This window comes from Danio rerio, chromosome 1, assembly GCF_052040795.2.
Source record: "Danio rerio strain M-AB ecotype USA chromosome 1, GRCz13ab, whole genome shotgun sequence".
Taxonomy (NCBI): Eukaryota; Metazoa; Chordata; class Actinopteri; order Cypriniformes; family Danionidae; genus Danio; species Danio rerio.
In genome coordinates, this window is record NC_141021.1 from 1,241,156 (window position 1) to 1,260,448 (window position 19,293).

At 36.4% G+C, this 19,293-nt stretch overlaps 2 long non-coding RNA genes across 4 annotated transcripts in view; both read right to left on the reverse strand.

The window, feature by feature from the left end:
• The window catches only part of LOC147846631 (uncharacterized), a 58,260-nt gene that overhangs the window by 35,078 nt on the left and 3,889 nt on the right, over positions 1 to 19,293 (reverse strand). The gene's annotated exons all lie outside the window — the stretch shown is intronic.
• Positions 1,567 to 4,605, reverse strand: LOC147846632 (uncharacterized). Its single transcript, XR_015476060.1, has 3 exons — positions 3,827 to 4,605; positions 3,630 to 3,773; positions 1,567 to 3,466 (listed from the first exon to the last, which is right to left on the reverse strand). It is a non-coding gene; the product is annotated as an uncharacterized LOC147846632 (long non-coding RNA).

The following is a 19,293-nucleotide window of genomic DNA, read 5'->3' on the forward strand; positions in this document are numbered from 1 at the left end:
AATATCTGAGGAGAATATTCTGGGAACATTCGGCACAACCAATAGGAAACGGTCACTTAAAGCTGTCAGATTTTATAGTATAATAATATTAATAATAATAAAAATAAAAAATAAATAAAAAAAAAATAATAATAAATTGTACAATCATAAATTTAGCTTGAAAAACTATACAGTTATTAGCCCAAATACAATGAAAAAACAATGTAAATTTCAAACTAAACAAAAACACACCAAGTAAATAAAATGCCAATGATAAATAAATAAAAACCTAAACAAAAATGCACCAAATAAATAAATAATTAAATTAATAAAAAACTAAACGAAAATACACCAATAAATAAAATAAATAAAAAACACCAAAAAATAAATAAATGAATAAATAAAAAACAACAATAAATGAATAATATTAAAAAATAATATTAATTAAATAAATAAATAAAAACACCAATAAATAAAAAATAAAAATAAATATAAAATACACAAATAAATAAATAAATAAATAAATAAATAAACAACTAAAAAAACTGATAGATAAATAAATAAATAAAGTAAAATAATTAATAATAAATAAAATCAAACCAATAAATTGATAAAATAAAATAAAAAATACACTAAATATATAAATTAATAATTTATAAATTAAATACATTTTGGTCAAAACGAGGGGAGTTTTTCCTTAAAACAAGCAAAATATTCTGTCAGTGGAGTAAGAAGAAGGATAGTATTTCAAACCAAAAACAAGATTCTTTAGTTTACCCCATTGGGAGATTATTTTGTCTGCTTTAAGCAAAAACTCACCCCATTTTGACTCGTTATTTCTGAAAACAACACAATATTTTAAAACTTTTTTAGATTTTTTATATTTGGACGAGAAACAAGACAAAAAAATCAAGTAAGAAAAGCATTTTTTGCAGTAAAGGCACCATTTATAAATTAAATTAATTATTATCATTATTTCTGAAAGTGTAGCATTTTCTCGGTCTGATTTTTACCATGATCACATCTCCTTGTGAGCTTCTTCCAGGCCAATTTCAGCCTTTCTGCATCTCCTCGCACCTCCTGCAGTGAAAAATGACCCGTTCTCTCTCCGGTTCTCTGTCTCCATCCACTTTGCCCTTGACCTGCCGTTCTCCCGATGGAGAGGACACGTGGGAAATTACTATAGCGCAACAGGCTGTCAGGACGTGACAAAAGACCATTAACCTCTGAGCTGGAATAGATGTTTCTCTGTGGGGACGCCAGCCAGAGCTCCAGACTCCACCAGGTGACAGACACTGATCACTGACCGATGACTGCATTTAACCGATACAGTAATCAACATTACACCATACACTGCCATAAACGTGCCTCTCTTTGTTGCAGAATCACCACAACAGATTAATTACTATAGTTGTTCAGTTACCATAGCAACTGTAAAATCACCACAACAAATCAATTACTAGTTGCTGTGTTACCATAGCAACTGTAGAATTGCCACAACAGATTAATATCTGTAGTTGTTGTGTTACCATAGCAACTGTAGAATCACTTCAATAGATCAATTACTATAATTGTTGTGTTACCATAGCAACTTTAGAATCACCACAGCACATCAATTACTATAGTTTTTGTGTAAAAGAAGGTAATGATTCGCACTCAATTGCTTCATACTGTTTTTATTTTAACTTTTTCTTACATTTTACGGGTGATAACAGACAAACGTTTCAGCACAACACGTCTGTTTGTCTGTTATCACCTGCAAGATGTAAGAAAAAGTAAAAATAAAAACAGTATGAAGCAATTGAGTGCGAATCATTATCATTACCTTCTTTTGAATAATAGTAACGATCAGATTAACGCACCAAACCAAAGAAGTAACTAAAAAACACCGCAAGCGCGCAGGTCAAACTTCAGTAACTCTGCACACGTGATATAGTTTTTGTGTAACCATGGCAACTGTAGAATCGCCACAACAGATTAAGTACTGTAGTTGTTGTGTTACCATAGCAACTGTAAAATCAACACAACAGATCAATTACTACAGCTGTTGTGTTACCATCGCGACTGTAGAATCGCCACAACAGATTAATTACTGTAGCTGTTGTGTTACCATAGCAACTGTAAAATGAACTCAATTGATCAATTAGTATATATGTTGTGTTACCATAGCAATGGTAGAATCACCACAACAGGTCAATTACTGTATTTGTTGTGTTACCATAGCAACCGTAAAATCAACACAACAGATCAATTACTATAGTTGTTGTGTTACCATAGCAACTGTAGAATCACCACCTCAGATCAATAACGGTAGCGGTTGTGTAACTATATCGACTGTAGACTCACCACAACAGTTTAATTGCTGTAATTGTTGAGATACCATAGCAACCGTAGAAGCGCCACAACAGATTAATTACTGTAGTTGTTGTCACCATAGCGACAATGCAATTACCACAACAAAATAATTACCATAATTGTTTTGTTACCATAGTATGTAGTAGTATGTTTTGTTTACATGTCCACATCACACCAATATGACAGTGGACACACTGTACCTACAGTACACACACTTCTGTCCATACACTATACACTACTATACTTTACTATACACTAAAGTGTTGCCCAACATTTGAATGGTGGTTTTCTGAATGGCAGTGTTTTCATTGTATGGGAAAAGAAAGTCACACAGGTATATGGAATGCCATGGTATACAGGCTGAACCATCTTTTAAAGCGAGTAGAACCATGATTTAGTCACATCTAGTGTTTTTTCAGGGTCTGAAGGTTGAATGAAGAGCTCAGTTTGACACTCAGGATCAAAAAATAGAGCATTTGTGTCCAATCTTCACTGCTGGACGCATTGGGACGTTTGTGCAAAGAAATGTCAAAAAGTCCAAATCCGTTTTCTCCTTTATTGTTGTTGCAGTGTCCGGATGCATCCCTGCGCTGTGCTTTATCAGCCCGTATACCACAGTAAATGGCTTCATGGTCAGAAATAAACGGCGGGGATGGAAACACAGAAAATCACAGAGCTGCACGCGTGAGGAGATGAAAGCTGCTCTTCTGCTCACACACAAAACTACATCAAAGAGCAGATGTTCAGCACAGAGACTTCCAGAACACCAGACCACACACACCACACACACACACACACACACGCACACGCACACGCACACACGCACACACAAATAAATAAATAAATGCAGAGATGTAAGCATAACGTAATCATGTTACTGTAATACATCCACTGAACCTGCAGCCAACAGATGCATGAAGACACTTTACAGAATGATTTTCATTGCATAGTGCTACATCCAGCCCTAAGCATGAATAAGCCCACCCCCCTTTCAAACCGATCAATTACTATAGTTATTGTGTTACCATAGCAACTGTAGAGTTAAAACAACAGAGCAATTAGTATAGTTGTTGTGTTACCATAGCAATTGTAGAATCATCACAACTGATCATTTGCTATAGTTGCTGAGTTACTATAGCAACTGTAAAATAACCACAACAGATCATTTGCTATAGTTGCTGTGTAACCATAGTGACAGTAGAATCGCCACAACATGTTATTTATTGTAGTTGTTGTGTTACCATAGCAACAGTAGAATCACCACTACAGATCAATTAGTAAAGTTGCTGAGTTACTATAGCAACTGTAGAATAACCACAACAGATCAAACAGTATAGTTGTTGTGTTACCATAGCAACTATAGAATCAGCACAACAGATCAATTACAATATTTGTTGTGTAACCATAGCAACTGTAGAATCACCACAACAGATCAATTGCTAATGTTGTTGTGTTACCATAGTAACTGTACTCACCACAACAGATCAATTACTAATGTTGTTGTGTTACCATAGCAACTGTAGAATCACCACAACAAGCCAATTGCTAAAGTTGTTGTGTATCCATTGTAGTATCATTCATTCAAATATTCACTATAGACTGGTTCAAAACGATACAGTGTTAACTATAAACGAATGCATTATTTTTCATGTGAGATATTTCTAGACTTTAACATATTTTAAACATAAAAAACTAAAACGAAATGAGCCTATAGCGTAGGCCCTGATCTGTGGAGTCCCTCATGTCTGGAGCTCAAACTGAACAAAACCTCTGGTCAAGTGGTTTGAACATCATCATTCCCATCATGCCCTCCTTACCTGTCGTGAGGTAACCGACTAGTTTCCATGGAGACCCGGAGAGCAGATGAAAAAGTTTAACCTGGACTATCAGCGGCAGAGACTCGAACTTCCTCCAGCTTTACCTTTATTTCTCACCTGACTGGAGTTTTATTTAGCGCTGCAAATGTGAAGGCTTTAAACTTAGAAAATCAATCTGTAAATCTGAAATTGCATCACTGAAACTGCTCCGACCAAAAGTGAATAAAGGGCAGCGATAACGCAAACACTTCTGTTTCATTCACATCTTCATAGATCTGAGGGTTATCGCTATAACTGGGAGAACGAAGAAATTAAATCTCAGGAGAATCAATTAAGCATTTCATTTCAGAGCAAGGTGCAGTGGGCAGCACATTCGCATCACAGCAAGAAGGTCACTGGTTCAAGTCTCGGCTGGGTCAGTTGTCATTTCTGTGTGGAGTTTGCATGTTCTCCCTGTGTGGGCGTGGGTTTCCTCCAGGTGCTCTGGTTTCCCAAACAGTACAAACACATGCGCTATAGGAGAATTGATTAACTGAATTGGCTGCAGTGTATGAGTGTGTATGTGAATGGGTGTTTCCCAGTACTGGGTTGCAGCTGGAAGAGCATCCGCTGTGTAAAACAAATGATGGAATAGTTGACAGTTCATTCCACTGTGGCGACCCATGATAAATAAAGTAACTAAGCCAAAGGAAAATGAATGAATGAATAAAAGAATCCTAAATGTGAATAGTTTTCACTTTAAATAAAACCTATTTCAATATAAATATTGTGTGTTTAAGATTCTAATATTTTGGGATCAAAGCCAAATTTATCTTATCCAGCAACATTAAACCGATAAGCCTAATATATTTGCTGGTATTTGCGCAGCGTGTCCAGTAGTATTAAAGGTGCTGTTATCAGTGTGTCCACATGAACTGAAGAGCAGACTCCAGATCAGCTGTTTCTTTAGACATGTAAACGTTCGTCTACCGCCGGATTCTGCAAACATTTATTAAGCCCTTCAGTGACCTGACTAATAACACACAGCTCCAGTAAACACACACATGGCGATCACGACTGAACACACACCCCTCCAGAACCTGTCCATCAAAGTCACGCAGAATTATAATGCAATTCACACACACTTTGAAAATGGATAGTGTGTCAGAAAAAAAACAGCACAAAACCAGTACAGTTGAACATAATATGTACAAAAATAACACACAAATTCAATGATTCTCCTCTGGCTTGATCTCTTTTTCAGAGATCACCACAGCAGAATGAACTGCCAACTATTCCAGCATATGTTTTACACAAAGGATGCCCTTTCAGCTGAAGCTTTTGCTAAATTGTCAAGCGTTTACCAGTCCATGGTGATAAAAAGATTGGGGACCACTGATATAAATAGTCTAGCAACCAACCAGAACACCATAGCAACTACCTGGCATTAACCTAGCAACCACCCAGAAACCCTTAGCAACTGCATAGCATAAATCAACAACTATCCTAAGTAACCTAACATTAACCTTAGCAACCACTTAGTTCAACTAAGCAGCTGAGAACACTTACTGCCTAGCATCAACCTAGCAACCACCGAGAAAACCATAGCCACTATCTAGCATTAACCTAACAACCATCCAGAACAACCAATCAATGACCTAGCAACCACTTAAACCAACCAAACAACTGTCAACCAGTGACTTTGCAATCACTGAGAATACCCTAGCAACTCACTTTGAACAATGTAGCAACCACACAGAATACCCTAGCAACTGACCAGAATCAACCTAACAACCAAGCAGAACAGCCTAGCAATGACCTAGCAACGACCTAAATCAATTAAGCAACTGTTAACCAATGACTTTGTAATCATCCAGAACACCATAGCAACTCACTTTAATCAATATGGTAACCCATAGAATATCCTAGCAACTGACGAGCATCAACCTTACAACTAGAACAAACTAGCAATGACCTAGCAACCAATTAAATCAATCAAGAAACTGTCAACCAATGATTTTGCAATCACTCAAAACTCCCTAGCAACTCACTTTGATCAATATAGCAACCACACAGAATACACTAGCAACTGACCAGCATCCAACCTAACAACCAACTAGAACAACCTAGCAATGACCTAGCAACCACTTAAATCAATCAATAAACTGTCAACCAATGACTTTGAAATCAGTCAGAACACCTTAGCAACACACTTTGATCAATCTAGCAACCACCCAGAATGCCCTAGCTACTACCTGGCATCAACCTAGCAACCACCCAGAACACCTTAGCAACTGCCTACCATAAATCAACAACAATCCTGAACAACCTAACAATGACCTTAGCAACCAATTAGTTCAACTGAGCAGCTGAGAACACTTACTGCCTAGCATCAACCTAGCAACCACAGAGAACACCCTAACCACTACATAGCATCAATGGAACAACCATCCAGAACAACCAATCAATGACCTAGCAACCACTAAACCAACCAAACAACTGTCAACCAATGACTTTGCAGTAACTGAGAACACCCTAGCAACTCACTTTGATCAATGTAGTAACCACACAGAATACCCTAGCAACTGATCAGAATCAACCTAACAACCAAGCAGAACAGCCTAGCAATGACCTAGCAACGACCTAAATTGATCAAGCAACTGTCAACCAATGACTTTTGAATCATCCAGAACACCCTAGCAACTCACTTTGATCAATGTGGTAACCCACAGAATATCCTAGCAACTGACGAGCATCAACCTTACAACTAACTAGAGCAAACTAGCAATGACCTAGCAACCAATTAAATCAATCAAGAAACTGTCAACCAAGAATTTAGCAATCACTCAAAACTCCCTAGCAACTCACTTTGATCAATGTAGCAACCACACAGAATACACTAGCAACTGACCAGCATCCAACCTAACAACCAACTAGAACAACCTAGCAATGACCTAGCAACCACTTAAATCAATCAATAAATTGTCAACCAATGACTTTGAAATCAGTCAGAACACCTTAGCAACTCACTTTGATCAATCTGGCGACCACCCAGAACGCCCTAGCTACTACCTGGCATCAACCTAGCAACCACCCAGAACACCTTAGCAACTGCCTAGCATAAATCAATAACTATCCTGAACAACCTAACAATGACTTTAGCAACCATTTAGTTCAACTAGGCAGCTGAGAACACTTACTGCCAAGCATCAACCTAGCAACCACAGAGAACACCCAAACCACTAGCTAGCATCAAAGTAACAACCATCCAGAACAACCAAGCAATGACCTAGCAACCACTTAAACCAACCAAACAACTGTCAACCAGTGACTTTGCAATCACTCAGAACACCCTAGCAACTCACTTTGATCAATGAATGTAGCAACCACATAGAAGAGACTAGCAACTGACGGGCATCAACCTAACAACCAACCAGAACAACCTAGCAACGACCGAACAGCCACAGAAACAACCGATTAATTGGCAAGTGATGGACTTGCATCTACCCTGAACACAATGGCCAATTAGTGTCCTACATTATTAACCCACTAATCTAATGGAACAACCTAGCAACTGTCACCCAGAACACCCCGTGACCTAGCAACCATTAAAGCAACAGCAACAGTCACAGCTAAACTAGAAGAATCTAATAAGGATTACATCATATTTAAACATGAGCTGTGAGACACAAAGGAAAGCAGCTGATGCTCTGCACACGTTTACGCATTCACAGCTCTCAGGTTATTCTCAGCTTTCATGTGCAGACAGCAAGGCCAATATCAAACGCTCAAATCACGGATTCTTTCATCGTGTTGTTAAGCAGGAGCTGAATATTTCCATGGAGATGCTGATGAAACTCCTAGAGACTTCAGAAACTCATTCAATTATTATTTAGTGTGATCACAGATTTCTCTGCATAATTATCGGTATGTTATGGAGGGAAGATCTGCATGGGAGAAGTTTTTGATGAGAACAAAGGGTTTAATGCGATAGTGTATGACCTTCCTCGACAAATCCCTTTAGGTGTCGTCATGGTGATCTGTATAATTGTTAACTGCAACAACTAATATTTATATCAATACATGCAATCATACATTTTAAACACAGTAGAAGCAGCTGTACATCTCCAAGCATTTGCATTGCAATGACCTCACTCTAAACCTTAGCAACACCCCAGCAACCACATACAAAAGCAGAACAACTGCCTAGCAACATACTTACAATAACCACAAACACCCAGTAACTGCCTAGCAATCATCCTCAAGCTAATAACCCACAACACCATAGCAACTGCCTAGCAACACCTTAACAACCACCCACAAATCTTTAGTGTTGGCAGTGAAGATTTACACACACAACCATACCTATACCATGCTCATATAGATGGCCTCAAACATTATAATCATGTTAGCAACCACAAAGAACTGCAGGTTTTTAACAACAACTAATCAAAACTACCAAACAACGATACCATCCTAAGCATCCAGAATACCCTAGCAACCACTAGCAATGACCTAACAACCATCCATTCTAGCAACCAACCATAACACCTTAGCAACTGCCTTTAAACTGCTCTACCCTTGCAACCAGCCACCACAGACACCACACCTAACAGCTTAGCAACAGTCTAACAATGAACAAGCAACCAGCCAACCTAGCAACCACCAAAAACAGCCTAACAATGACATGACAAAAATATACACCAGCAACCAAATCCAACATTGTAGCAATTGTCTAGCAACCACTAATCACAAGAAACAACCTAGCAACTTTCCAAAACATCCTAACAACCACCCACACTAGAAACCACACCTACCACCTTAGCAACAGTCTAATAATGACCAAGCAACTACCTTAGAACATCCTAACAACGACATTGCAGGAATCTAGAATTTCACAACCACATAAAAAAGTCTGTAACTGTCTAGCAACTACCAACTTAAGAAACAACCTAGTAACTACCCAACGCACCCTTGCAACCACCCAACATAGAACCCACCAAGAGCAGCCTAACAATAACATGACAATATTATACACCAGCAACCAAAATAAACACCATAGCAACTAACTAGCAACCATCAAACTCAAGGAACAACCTAGCAACTACCTCAACTACAAATCACACCTAACACCTTAGCAACAGTCTAACAATGAACAAGCCACCTTAGCAACAACCTAGAAGAGCATAGTAACGACTTGGTGAGAATCTGGGGTTTAGCAACAACATAAAAAACACTGTAGCAACTGCCTAGCAACTACCAACTCAAGAAACAACCTAGTAACTACCCAAAACACCCTAGCAACCACCCAACAGAGAAACCGCCAAGAACAGCCTAACAATGACATGACAGTAATATACACCAGCAACCAAAACAAACACCATAGCAACTAAAAAACCACCACAACCAAGAAACAACCTAGCAACTACTCAAAACACCCTAGCAACCACCCAACAGAGAAACCGCCAAGAACAGCCTAACAATGACATGACAGTAATATACACCAGCAACCAAAACAAACACCATAGCAACTAAAAAACCACCACAACCAAGAAACAACCTAGCAACTACTCAAAACACCCTAGCAACCACCCAACAGAGAAACCTCCAAGAACAGCCTAACAATGACATGACAGTAATATACACCAGCAACCAAAACAAACACCATAGCAACTAAAAAACCACCACAACCAAGAAACAACCTAGCAACTACTCAAAACACCCTAGCAACCACCCAACAGAGAAACCGCCAAGAACAGCCTAACAATGACATGACAGTAATATACACCAGCAACCAAAACAAACACCATAGCAACTAAAAAAACACCACAACCAAGAAACAACCTGGCAACTACTCAAAACACCCTAGCAACCACCCAACAGAGAAACCACCAAGAACAGACTAACGATGACATGACAATAAAATATACCAGCAACCAAAACAAACACCATAGCAACTAACTAGCAACCACCAAACTCAAGAAACAACCTAGCAACTACCCAAAACACCCTAGCAACCACACAACCTAGAAACCACACTTAACACCTTAACAACAGTCTAAAAATGGCCAAACAACCAACTACCCTAGCAACAACCCAGAACAGCCTAGCAACAAATTACAAGAGTCTGAGGTTAAGCAACAACATAAAAACAACAACACTGAAGCAACTGCCTAGCGACTACCAACTCACGAAACAAACTACCCAAAGCACCCTAGCGACCACTCAGCCTAAACACCACACCAAACACCATAGCAACAGTCTAACAAGCCTATCCTAGCAACCAAAATTACATAGTAGCAACTGCCTAGCACTTATTTAAGGAACAACCTAGCAACAATCCAACCCCTCAACTGTTTTAATGGGATGCTGTATGACTCCATATTCACCTTTAAGGGTTACCATGGAGGACGCCATAATCGTTTACTGCAATAAATATTATTATTGAAAGTAATTATAGCTTTAACATGATATCCGCTGCTTGGTAACACCCTAGCAACCACCTACAGCTGATTTTGGGTCTATGTGTATGAATTAAACAAAGCGCTGGATGTGGATGGTGGCAGTGTGTTAATGTGGCCCGATTCCTCCTGTCTGACAGGATCCTATAGGCTGTTATTAGACTTAATTACAGTAAGAGCAGGGGTTAATTATGGAGGTGCTGATGTCAGAGGAGCATCGCTCAAATTAATGACCCCACAGTAATCTTGTTTAAGTGTGTGATGCTACAGGCCGTCCACAGCATGACTTACTGCTCAATAATGTGCTTGCTGAACCAGGACACAATGAGGGCCTGTGGAGATGTGGAGGAGAAGAAAACTGACAGATCCACGAGAACACAAGCAAGAAAACGTCATCTGCTGGAAAAAACTCAACACTTATAAAACGGTTAAGAGATGCACATTTCATAAGCACAATACGCACACAACAACACTTCACATCATTACATGTTCATTGAATTTCAGTTTGTGCTTTGTTTTGTTTTCTCATGTTTAATGATTGACATGCTGTATGTATGCAGATTGGTTTTCTCCTATTTTGAGCAGATTTTTTTTTTATTTTCTTTGACTGCATGTCCTACTTAGTCTTCATTAAAAATAAAACAAACAAAATAAATAAATATTTTTTTTTCTAAATGTTGATAACAGATGGTATTTTGTTACTATCACATGATCAGTATATGTGACTGATTATTCTAAAAAATAAAATCAATGACCAAAACATAAATAAATAAATGCACAGCCAAAAAAATAAATGTATAAATGAATAAATAAATAAATAAATAAATAAATAAATAAATAAATAAATGTATAAATAAATAGATAAATAAATAAATAAATAAATGCATGAATAAATAAACAAATAAAAGCATAACCAAATAAATAAATAAATGTACAAATAAATTAATTAATGAATGTATAACTAAATAGATAACTAAATGCACAAATAAATAAAGGCATGAATAAATTAATAAATTAATAAATAAATGCACAACTAAATAAATAAATGCATGAATAAATAAATGGATGAATAAAACAATAGATGAATAAATAAATAAATAAATGTATAAATAAATAAATAAATAAATAAATACATAAATAAATAAATAAATAAATAGATAGATAAATAAATAAATAAATGTATGAATTAATAAATAAATAAAAGCATGACCAAATAAATAAATGAATGTACAAATAAATAAATGAATAAATTCATAAATAAATGGATAAATAAATGCACGAATAAATAAATGCATGAATACATAAATGAATAAATAAATGCATGACTAAATAAATAAATAAATAAATGTATGAATAAATAAATAGACAAATAAATGCATGACTAAATAAATAAATACACAAATAAATAAGTGTATGAATGAATAAATAAATATATGAATAAATAAATGGATGAAAAAATAAATATGTGAATTAATGCATGACTAAATAAATAAATATATGAATAAATAAATAAATAAATGTATAAATAAGTAAATGAATAAATGTATGAATAAATAAATAGATAAATGAATGCATGAACAAAATAAATAAATAAATAAATAAATAAACAAATAAACGCCTGAATAAATAAATAAATAAATAAATTAATTAATTAATTGATATATGAAAAAAGAAATAGATAAATAAACGCATGAACAAAATAAATGCATAAATAAATGCATCAATAAATAAATAAATAAAAGCATGAATGCATGAATAAATAAATGTACAAACAATTTAATTAATAAATGTATGAATAAAGAAATAGATAAATAAATGTATGAACAAGACAAATAAATAAATAAATAAATAAATAATAAACACACACACACACACACACACACACATACACACACACACACACACACACACACACACACACACTGAAAATGTTCTAAACACTTGTAAAACAAATAAATAAATCTAAAACAAAACCGTTTTTTTTCTCACAGAAATTGCGAGTATTTTACAAATAATTATACGGAAGCAAAAAATTAAAATGTCAGTAGTTAAAAACCTATTATTGTTCTTCTTAGCTAAACAGATTTTTAACAAAAACTGATATCAGCTAAGTATTTATGAAATCAGCTGAGTAAATAAAGCTGCTGTGAGCTGAGAGGATTACCATTGATGGTTTGTGCTTTTGCTGAACCCATCTGTACAACTTACATTTTATTAATATTTAACTCATGCAGAGAAACTACATTACCCACAATGCTGCAGCAAACCCACCAATCAGAGAGTTGTTGAGAGGAAAAGTTCAGTGATGTAGTCAACACATGAAGCCAGTATTTCTGAAAGTGTCTATAGAATGTGACACACTGAAGCAGAAATAAGCTTCATGTTGTCCTGCTCTATCAGTCGAACACGCTGAAGCAGTTGTGTTTGTAAAGTGCACTTGTGATGTGATATAGAATGATCTAATAATGGCTGACACTCAGACATCTGCAAGTGTTGATGTCTGTAAGCTGATCATCAGAGGCATTTCCAGGTATTCTCTCTCTCTCTCTCTCTCTCTCTCTCTCTCTCTCTCTCTCTCTCTGAGTCTCTGGATGGCTGTATTGATTTGTTTCAGTGTTTCTTGGCAGACTGACAGATGGAATAATGGGAACTCCTGAGAATGAACAAATAAGAGCAGAAGAAATGTTCACTTAACTTAACCCATACACACGCATCCTGATAACATAACATCCGGAGGCTATGGGGTTATTATTATGCTATGCGGTTGCCAGATTGAGGATTTGACTACAAGGATGACACTATCATGTTACCATCCTGACATTATAGAGTTACTAGAATGATGCTATGTGGTTGCCAGATTGAGGATTTGGTTGCCCGGCTGATACTATCATTTTGCCATCCTAATATTATGAGGTTATAATGACGCTATGTGGTTGCCAGATTGAGGATGTAGTTGCCAGGGTGATCCTATACTGTTGCCGTCCTGACATTATGGGGTTACTAGAATGACACCATATGATTGCCAGATTGAGGATGTGGTTGATAGGATGACACTATCATGTTGCCATCCTGACATTATAGTTACTAGAATGATGCCATGCGGTTGCCAGATTGAGAATTTAGTTGCCCGGGTGATACTATCATGTTGCCATCCTGATATTGTGAGGTTATGATAATGCTATGTGGTTGCCAGATTGAGGATGTAGTTGCCAGGGTGATCCTATACTGTTGCCGTCCTGACATTATGGGGTTTCTAGAATGACACCATATGATTGCCAGATTGAGGATGTGGTTGCCAGAGTGATTCTATGCTGTTGCCATCCTGACAATATGGCGTTACTAGAATGATGCTATGCCATTGCCAGATTGAGGCTGTGATTGCCAAGGTGATCCTATGTTGTTGCCACACTGATATTATGGGGTTACTAGGATGATGCTATGTGGTTGCCAGATTGAGTATGTGGTTGCCTGGGTGATCCTATGCTATTGCCGCACTGAGATTATGGTGCTAATAGGATAATGCTATGCAGTTGCCAGATTGAGGCTGTGGTTTGCCAGGGAGATGCTATGCGGTTGCCAGATTGAAACCGTGGTTTGCCAGGGTGATGCTATGTTGTTGCCATCATGATTGCCAGATTGAGGCTGTTGTTTGCCAGGGTGATGCTATGCGGTTGCCAGATTGAGGCTGTGGTTTGCCAGGGTGATGCTATGCGGTTGCCAGATTGAGGCTGTGGTTTGCCAGGGTGATACTATGTTGTTGCCATCATGATTGCCAGATTGATGCTGTGGTTGCTAAGGTGTTCATATGCTGTTACAATCATGATTGCCAGATTGAGGCTGTTGCCATTAAGATACTGAGGGATTACCATGTAGGAAGCTGTGGTTGCCAGGGTAATCCTATGCTGTTGCAATTCTGACTTTTTGGGGTCCCAAGGATGATGCTATGTGGTTGCCAGATTGAGGCTTGTAGATAAAATGCTTCCTGATTTAAGAATTTTCAGATATTTGGACTAGAAACAAAACAAAAACTCATCATAACGTGATGAGCCTGAGCCTCATGAATATCTCTACAGGACAAGCAGAGCAGGAGTGGAGCAAAAGCATCTGTAATGAGTTTCACTGAATGTGGATCTCTGTGTTTTGACTGACTGCAGGACAGCACAGACATCTGTTGACGGGATTCAGGTCAAATTCTTAATGTTCCTCAAGTCAAAATACTGAATTATTCGGTCCTTAAATAAATAAATAAAAGCAAACAACTGTTCAGCAGACAACAGTGATTCATCCTGTAATAAATAAATAAATTCTTAATAAAGAAGTATATATAAAATATATATACTTGCCACTTTGTTAAGTACACCTGTCCAACTGCTCGCTAATGCAAATTTCTAATCAGGCAATCACATGGCAGCAGCTCAATGCATTTCGGCATGTATGGTCAAGACGATCTGCTGCAGTATAAAGCGAGCATCAGAATGCGGAAGAAAGGGGATTTAAGAGACTTTGAATGTGGCATGGTCGTTGGTGCCAGACGGGCTGCTCTGAGTATTTCAGAAACTGCTGATCTACTGGGATTTTCACGCACAACCATCTCTAGGGTTTACAGAGAATGCTCCGACACAGGAAATATTTATTTCTAATAAATAATATTTATTTGCGCCGCAGTTCTGTGGGCGCAAATGCCTTGTTGATGTCAGAGGTCAGAGGAGAATGGCCAGACTGGTTCCAGCTGATAGAAAGGCAACAGTAACTCAAATAAGCACTCGTTACAACCGAGCTCTGCAGAAGAGCATCTCTGAACACACAACACAGCCAACCTTGAGGCGGATGGGCTACAGCAGCAGAAGAGCACACCGGGTGCCGCTCCTGTCAGCTAAGAAAAGGAAACTGAGGCTACAACTCACACAGACTCACCAAAACTGGACAATAGAAGATTGGAGAAACGTTGCTGCTCTGATGAGTCTCCATTTCTGCTGACACATTAGGATGCTCGGGGCAGGATTTGACATCAACAACATGAAAGCATGGATCCATCCTGCCTTGTATCAGCGGTTCAGGCTGGTGGTGGTGGTGTAATGGTGTGGGGGAGATTTTCTTTGGGTCCATTAGTACCAATTGAGCATCAACGCCACAGCCTACCTGAGTATTGCTGCTGACCATGTCCATCCCTTTATGAGCACAGTGTCTCCATCTTCTGATGGCTACCTCCAGCAGGATAACGCAGCATGTCATAAAGCTCAATCATCTCAGACTGGTGTCTTGAACATGACGATGAGTTCACTGTACTCAAATGGCCTCCACAGTCACCAGAGCTCAATCCAATAGAGCAGCTTTGGGATGTGGTGGAACGGGAGATTGGCATCATGGATGTGCAGCCGACAAATCTGCAGCAACTGTGTGATGCTATCATGACAATATGGAGCAAAATCTCTGTCATCTCTATTTCCAGAACCTTGTTGAATCTATGACATGAAGGATTAAGGCAGTTCTGAAGGCAAAACGGGTCCAACCTGATGCTGGTAAGGTGTACCTAATAAAGTGGCCAGTGAGTGTATAAATTCATTCATTCATTTTCTTTTCGTCTTAGTCCCTGTATTAATCCGGGGTCGCCACAGCGGAATGAACCTCCAACTTATCCAGCATATATATAGTTTTCTAGTAAAACTAAAAGAAAACAAACTTTCTACTGAAGCAAAAAAGGAAACTTTATTATTTTATTATATATAATTTTCATAATAAATGTGTACAAATAAAAATAAAAAAGTAAATAAATACATACATAAAAATAAACAAAAACAATATAAAAAACATATGTAATAGAAAATTCTGTGAAAAACATTTGTGAAATATTTTAAAAGAATATATTAAAATATTAATATATTAAAAGTATATTAAAAGAACAAAATTCTCACAGGAGGGCTAAACATTTTGTCTTTATATAAACACATAAGCATTGCACACATGCACACGTACACACGCACACACGCACACACACACACACACACACACACACACACACACACACACACACACACACACACACACACTCATGCTAACACACATAATTAGCTTTACAAATGAGACACACAATCACAATGAAATATATAAATCTAATCACTTTATGCTGTGTAAATCACTGGAATAATTACACTATTCATGTTTTTGATATTGTTCAAAAGAAAGGAATAAAATAAGGATTGAATAAATCAGTTAATTAGAAGAACAAACAAACAAACAAACAAACAAACAAACAAACAAACAAACAAAATTCAAATAAATCTGCTGGATACAGAACAAAAATAAAAAAGCAAATGATTCTGCGTCTGAAACATGAAATAATGACAGTTTTCCTCTGCACTAAAAGCAGAAGCGAAGCGTTTTCCTCATTTCCAGCAATTAGGTCTGTCCGTAATCCCCAAAGAGGCCAATTAAATCTGCATTCATCTCTTCAGTAAATCTAAAAGGAAAGTGTGCTGGTGTCTGAATGCGGGACGGTTTTAGCCAAACTTCTCTTTTCTCCCTCATAAGGGCTTCATCAGGAGTGTGTAATGATTCTCGTGCTCAGCCGTGCGTTTAATAAACACAGATTATCCGCTTCATGGCTTTTGATTTCATTTTATGTTTGTTATAAAAGTCAAGTGAGCTGTATTTATTTTTGTCTCAGATAATACGGCTTTGCATGTCTAATAAATGTAATTCAGTTCATTATATTTTTTACCCTAAAATACATAATAATAATAATAATAATTCATTTTATTTATAAATGGCGCCTTTCTGGACACCCAAGGTCGCCTTACAGTAAGCATCATCAGACATGCTAAACAACTTAAACATTACTAAAAACAATCAATGACCAAACAAGTTAAAACGCAATAGCGAAAAAGAACATAATAAAAACATGATAAAAAATTGTTAAGTAAAAGCCTGCTTAAAAAGATGGGTTTTTAGACGTGATTTAAAATTGTGAAGACATGGTGTTTGACAAATATTTTCTTCTAATTCTTTAAATAAACGTGCTGTCAGGATTTAGGCTTGTTTTATGAGTCTCTTATGCATTTACTTGACCAAAAATAAATTGCTTTTCTATTAAGTTTTATATTATTACAGATTAAAATCATTCTAGGGGAATGTGTGTTAGTGTATTTTGTTCTGCAATATTAATTATGCAGAGTGACATGATATAAACACATTAATAAATACTTTTTTCATCAAGCATGCATTAAAATGACTGAAATAATTTTTATTGCAGTTTTGAAGAATATGTTATCATTTATTTATTTATTTAAAATGAATGAATACATATTTTTAAATTAAAATGCATTAAAAACTATTGAAAATTCAACTTTGCATCACAGGAATTATTTATTTATGCAAAACAAACAAACAAACTAAATAAACAAATAAACACTTTTTCCATTTAAAAAATGACTAACAATTTTGCTTAACAATTTTGCATAACAGGATTTTTTCCCAGTGTTGGGTTGCGGCTGGAAGGGCATCCGTTGTGTAAAACATATGCTGTATAAGTTGGCGGTTCAATCCACTGTGGCAACCACAGATTAATAAAGGGACTAAGCCGAAAAGAAAAGGATTTATTTATATATTTATTTAAAATAAACAAACAAATAAATTAATATTTTTTCCATCAAAAAATGCATTCGAAATTACTGAAAATTCTGCTTTGCATTACAGGATTTACTTATTTAATTATTATTATAATATATTTAATTTTTTTGCTAAATATTAGAATATAAAACGGAGTTAATAGAGCACAACATCCGCCATGTAAACAATATAATCTAAAACTACTGCATACAGAAAATGTGCATAAACCACGCTATACATTAAAATCCCTACTGGTTTAAAAAAGCTTCGATTAAAAGACAAACGATGACTTTCTGTCATGAACTATAGCAAAACAGTTAGAAAATACAAAAATGAAATCCTGCAAACACATGAAATACAGGAGTGGAGAAAAGGGCGCTCTAATATTATCAGCTGTTAGTCAGCGCCCGCTCTTTTCTTCCTGCTCATTGTGCCTTTGCCATGTGCAGTGTAAATACAGACAACCGCATACCTGTCACTTTTAAAAAGATGATCAAGAAAAAAAATCATACACACACACACAATCGTAATTGACTATCAAGATCTGCAGTGTAAACACAGAGAAGTAAAATAAGTCAACATAAACAAAGGAGGCTGAGAATAATGCTCATTTTCTATGGAAATTTCAGATGGAGGGTTTTGCATCTGAACTGTTCATATATAAATATCTAAATTATAAATATATATATAAAACTAAACAAATAAATAACTTTGACCAGAAGTATATATTGAACGCCTATAGCGAAATAACTGTAACAAGAAATCAGCAGTGGATATTGGGCAGGGGTGCTCACACTTTTTCTTAGGAAGGGCCAAAAACCAAACTTGATTGAGGCTAGTGGGCTATAGGTAAATATAGTTGATTAAAAATGTTTAAAAATGACTTTAAAACATTGCTTTATATTAACTAAAGCAGTGTTTTTTACATTTTATAATGAGGTTTTACAGTTAAAACAAAGCAATCTAATGTATGACAGAATCACACAAGTTTCTGCCTTGATTTTCTCGCTGATGTCTTTTGCAGTCCTCTATCTATCGAGTGACAGTATTTACATATAAAACATTACAACATTTAATTGAAACAATAAAACAGCAAT